Source organism: Genypterus blacodes, unplaced genomic scaffold, assembly GCF_046128005.1.
Source record: "Genypterus blacodes isolate CSIRO-AG114 ecotype Tasmania unplaced genomic scaffold, CSIRO-AGI_Gbla_v1 ptg000045l_1, whole genome shotgun sequence".
Taxonomy (NCBI): domain Eukaryota; kingdom Metazoa; phylum Chordata; class Actinopteri; order Ophidiiformes; family Ophidiidae; genus Genypterus; species Genypterus blacodes.
In genome coordinates, this window is record NW_027466858.1 from 28,435 (window position 1) to 34,482 (window position 6,048).

Below are 6,048 nucleotides of genomic sequence, written 5' to 3' on the forward strand. Positions count from 1 at the left end.
GCTGGGATTGTTTACTGGCTGTAAAGTATCGGCTGTACGATTGTCCCAGTTGTTGTTTATCCGTGTGTGTGTGTGTGTGTGAGTAAAGATTGATTATATAGAACCTGGCAGGAACATGCTCATAAAGGCTGGAGGAAGTGTAAAGATGCAGCACTGTCTCATGGGCGTAATGTGGTTCAGTGTGGGCAGATGGCAGCTGGGCGGGGCTCTCTAACCCAGAGGAGGGAGTGGTAATAGCTGCGACATCAGTCTTTTCAACAAAGTAGGTCAAATCAGTGTGTGTGGGTTGGGGGTTCACATTGTGAAGGTGCACAGTACTCTTCCTACCTGTGCCCTTTACTTGTAAAAGCACTCAAGCAGAAACATTCAGTTATTGCAGCACAATAATGTATTGATTGTAAACTCTCTTTCTAGTTTGTAGTTAGTGTTATTGTTAAAATTGTTCATAAGGTTGGATGCTGTGTTGAGTGTTACTGTTATCCTCATTGGTTGGCTTGTCCCAGTGACTTGGTTGCTAGGGAAACAGGCATTCCCTCTCCTCAGCAATCTAGAATGCTAACTAAACCTACTCAGGAAACAAAGGGATTTATTTTATTCACACAACACTTAGGCAAGTCCAAAGAAGTTTCTTTTCCACACGAAAAAGAAGAGAAAGTCATTCACAAAGCCACACTGGCAGTGTGCAAATCTTGCCTCCGAGCGACTTTACTATTTGATATACCTTTCCTCTTCCATCACTCCTTTCTCTCATTTTCTCTCTTCTTCTTGCTGTTGTTCAGCCTATCCAGGGGTAAGAGGGGCGCAAGAAAGGAACAGTTACAGTTCTTCTTCTACAGAGGCACCATAGAGAGTGTGGTCTCTATCTAGTTTGGAGACTGCAACGCCTCAAACTGCTTCTCTCTCGTCCATCTAAGACATTGCACACACACCCTGCCTGACCAGAGCCCAGAACATCAGAAAGGACCCCACCCACCCACACCATGGACTTCACGCTACCCTGTGGCAAGAGGTTTTGGGAGGCAGTAGCTCAGTGGTTAGAGCTTCCGCTTGGGAACCGGAGGGTTGCTGGTTTGAGCCCATGCCGAGGTGCCCCTGAGCAAGGCACCGAACCCTCAATTGCTCCCCCCTCTGCGAAGGGTGGTAAATGTAATGTAAGTCACTTTGGATAAAAGCGTCTGCCAAATGATCGTAATGTAATGTTTTACAGCATCAGGAGCAGAACAGCCAGACTCAGCTTCTTCCCTCAAGCCATCACTCACAATAACCCCCCTCCCATCCACACACACCGAACTGTCACGAGGACAGATCCCCCTCACCTCCCAGCAACCCGTCCCCCCACTGAGACTTTCAGGACACACTCTATTGAAGTCTTTTTCCATCATTGATACAACCAAGCTACAGTCTCAAACTACAGATATCCAGTGTTTAACCAGAGGCCAATATCTACACATAATGCAAACGCTCTAAAAGAGTCATCTGTAAATGACAGAGCTTCACAATGAGAGTCATTGACAATTTGATTAAGTAATTATGTCTTTAGCTTTATCCCCACATAAAACATTAGAGTTAAAATGTTGTTCCTCTAATGCAAATTGATTCCACAATGAAAAACCATGTTAGTGAATTTAGATGAACCCCCAAAGTACACAGCATTGTGGGGCATGTGAATAATAGGGGTTATTGTCCTAAAAAAAAGAGCTTATTGTCCATTGTTGTAGGGGGTGCATCCACTTCCTGGTTATGTAATATGCTGTGCTTGGCTCAGTGTTACCCGATCTGGTTCAAAGGGCAGCATTTAACACCAATTGCATAAAGGCTTGTGTTTCAAGGGAACAATTGATGTTGATTCTAAAACGCTTCATGGCGTCAAGAGTGGTCAAGGGAAGTGCTGACCCGTAGGGCTGATTACTGCATTACTCATTAAATGTAGGCTGATTTCCATCCAGATCACAAAATTAGACAAACATAATCTACTTCAAGCAAACATTTCACAAAGGGTGTGGATTTCATCAGACCACAGTCCAGACTGCCCCTCATTACTGAACCACAACCTCGCAACTGCATGAAATACTGCACATATTAATGGGAAACATGTACTCAGGCCTACACTTCTATGTGCCACTTCTTTTTTCGTCTAAATAATAATGTTGACAGTGTACTACAACCACTGTGATCCTGCTCTGTTATGCTTTCTCTCACTTCTATTCTTGGCCACATGAAAGCGTTCCCCACATAATTGAAATTCTACCTATTCTGTAGCATGAGCAGCATGGATAAATCATAAACAAAAAACGATTTGTTCACATTGAGTGTTCCTCAAAAAATTGCAATGTGGGTTAGCAACAAATTAGCTGAAGCGAAAGCCACCCAGGGCCAGATTTACTAAGGGTTTTGCGGGGCCAATGGAACAAAATGGGAGAGGACCAGAGCCAGGCAGGCAGTGGGTCACAGCACTCGGGCCTCCCCCTGTGGTGGCAATCTGTAAGAAATGACTTAGGAAAAGCACAAACTTGTAATTTTGGTAAGATTTAATTGATCCGATCATGAAAGCGGACTCACAGTATTTTATCTATTGCACAGATCGACAGAAGCCATATCAGTCTAATAATGCTTATAATGCTTAGACTAAATTAATACTACATTGTTGAGATATAATGAATATTCAGACAGCTTATAATGAGAAAATGCTTATGCTGACATATGCTTGTATAAGTTGTATAAACATATACAGTATACTATATATATGAATGTATATTTAGTTGTATAAGAAACTGGTGATCAGTCAGGAATACATTTACAAAAATACAGACATCAGAGAAACATAACAACAACACAAATTTCAACAACTAAAATTTGCATCATAGCCTAAGTTTACCAAGCGGCGCCTTTTCCTCTGGAGATGAGAGAAAAAGAGCGACTTAGGAACTGCTGCGGAAGGCAGAACAGAAAAATGTACATGCGCATTTACTTTTAAGAATTGGATCAAATCTCCAAACTCCACTACTGCTGCTGGATTTGCGGTAGCCCTGGAGATGGAATGACTTTGCAAGCCCTTGAAAGCCGCTCGTGGTGTCGGTGGATACATGAAATGATGCACTGATACATTCAAATATCAGTGCATCTATTGTGAGAGAGAGAGAGAGAGAGAGAGAGAGAGAGAGAGAGAGAGAGAGAGAGAGAGAGAGAGAGAGAGAGAGAGAGAGAGAGAGAGGGAGAGGGAGAGGGAGAGGGAGAGGGAGAGGGAGAGGGAGAGAGAGAGAGAGAGACCCCGATTTGGACCAATTCAATCAGTTCAATTGCTGTTTTCCCAAATGCCGAAACAAAACAGGGGGACGAGGGGAAAGGCTCCAGGTTTTGGAAAGGTCTGAATACAGCCTTATATCACACATTCAAAATATTAACTCCCATTGACCACTCTTGCTGTTTATTTAAGTCGCTGTGTTCAGTTGAACTTGGGACACAGGTAGAGACCCTGATACGATATCCAGCATGTAATCACAGCTGCTGTCAACACGTTATCACAAGCCCAGAGCAGGGCTTGCTGCTTGGGATCACCCATATTTGGAAATGAGTGTCAACGTACCTGCAGGATCCCCTTGATGTATCTGAGTATTCTGTGAAGCACTCATTGTCTGCGAATTTAACAAAGAAAATCGGGTATGCACACAATCTCCTTGCACCCAGATGGACATTCTCTTTCAAAAGAATTGTTTTAATTTCACTCTAATGCCAATTTTTACTCTCTGACTTCTAGACGCTTCATTGGAATCAACCCAGAGGGGATTTAAGGCCAGCCATGGAAAAACCACTGGAGCAGCCTTCCAAAAGAAGGTCCTCACTGTCAATCCACGCTGCCACTACTTTGAAGAACTTCATGGTCTGAGTCTAGTCAGAGTTGGATATCCCTTTCTCTTCTTTATGTCTCTTCATGTTTCTTCTACAAACGTTTTGAATAGCACTGCATAAAGGAACATAAGTCCTGTATACTGTAAGCTCTATGCTCTGAATTCATCAGCAGCAGGGTGCATTCAAGCCCAAACTCTACTTGCTTCCTGTGGCAGTATGTGCTGACTACCCTGCATACAGATTGTCACACATAATGGAAAACATGTCCTTTTATTTTGTATGAGGTGAGGCTGAGTCTTAGGGTTATTGCATGTACAGTCACAGACAAGTTTACCGTCAGATCTCATGTTTCCTTTTAGTTAGTTGAGTGAATATTACAAAACGTTTAAAAAAGAGAAGGTATTTGTGGAGGATTCATGTCAAAAGTGGAACTAAGCAAGCCTTTAGTAGCAGTCAAATCAGTATTCTGCCAGGCAGAAGGCATTCTTCTTCCATCCCCTATCCCATGAGCCTCTGCTGCTGGGACAAAGTCTCCTTTGTATGCCCGTGGCTCTTGGCTAGAGGCTCGGAGCTTTGAAATTGCAATTGACTGATGGGATTTTCATTTCCATCCCTCTTTTTTGTCCCAGCTCTTACTCCTCTCTGCTTTTACTCCTCGCTGAGCCGAACCCCAATCCCACCACCTTGCTCTAAGCAACTGTTTGAGTGGGGAAGGACTTAGCTGCTTGAATAAGTTACTCACAGACATTTGCAAATGACAAGAACATCTATTGGATGTTTTTGAAGCGTACTCTGGGTCCAAAAGCCAAACAAATCCAATAATGGATTGAAGGTAATATATGACATGATGCTGCTGCTGTCCAGAACATTTCATTCTATGTTGTTGAAACTCTATTCCTTTATTCTGGAGTGAGTATTGACAAACTGTGAATTCTCTATTCTATTTGAAATGTCTTATCCTTATATTATTTAAATTTAGTCATTTAGTAGACACTTCTGTCCAAAGCATACATATGAGGTTTCTTAACAACACAAGCAAAAGATCTAGCCTAGCCGAACAAGAGTAAGTGCCAAGATGCAAAGTTCTAGCTGAAAAACAAGATGTAGGTGCCAAGAGGCAAAGCCTGGAGGAGGTATAAAAAGAGATTTTTTTTTTGTAATTAGGTCAACATTAGTTGTGAAGATGGTCACAAAAGGGTTGAGCCTTTAACTATTTTTTAAAGACAAGACTAAACAAATGTAAACTAGACTTGCATAGCAAGTATGAAAAGGGTCCAAGCACCCCGAAAAGGATCCGCAAACCATGGCATGTCAGCATGGGGACAGTTGGAATGGGATGGTGTTTAACATGAAAACAAACTTTCCTAACCAGCGCTAGGTCCCTTGCAAATAAGATGGACGGACTGAAGTGAGGGTTGCAATGAACAAGATCAAGGACAAGGACAGTTGCATTCTGCTAATCACGAGACCTGGCTTCATTCATTCATCCATCCTGGACACAGCTATTGAGCTAGCAGGCCACATAGTACAGTGCTAGGACAGGACCAGAGACTACAGTAAAGCCTTAGTTATATTGCGAGCGGGTAGTTGCGAGTAGTTGTGATCATACTTCTTTTTGGAGTCTGCGTTTCATACATGCACAGAAAATCAGTGAGACGTATTGCGTGCAGACATTTGCCTGGAAACATATCTGTGAAGGTTCTCAGTTCTCTAGATCATGGTATCCAAGGAAAGTAAATCTTAGGCAACTGGCAATCAGTGGAGTCATAGTCATCTTCAGTCATGACTAATCAGGGGTATCGATGACCCTGACCACGAATCCACAGAGTTGGAACCTGGGATGATATGAGAGGAGAAACCTTTACCAGTTGCCTTGATTTACTTTCCTTGGATTTGCTTTGAAACGAACAACAATGGCGTCCTACATGCAAGAGGAAGAAGAGCTGCTTTGTCTGCAGTACTTAGTGCGAGCAGAAAAAAAAGAAAAGCGAGGAAAGAGAGAAAGTGGTGTGTGCGCCCACTCAATGGTAACAGGACCAAAGAAGGAGAGTTCCGTTTATTGGTGCGGGAAATTTGTTCGATGGACGAGGAGAAGCACCATAAATATTTCCGCAAGTCTGCCGCCAAATTTGATTTGAGTTCCGGGCCTGCAGAATCTGCAAGCAAATCCAACACCAGAGAACACACCGATCTGCGATCAAC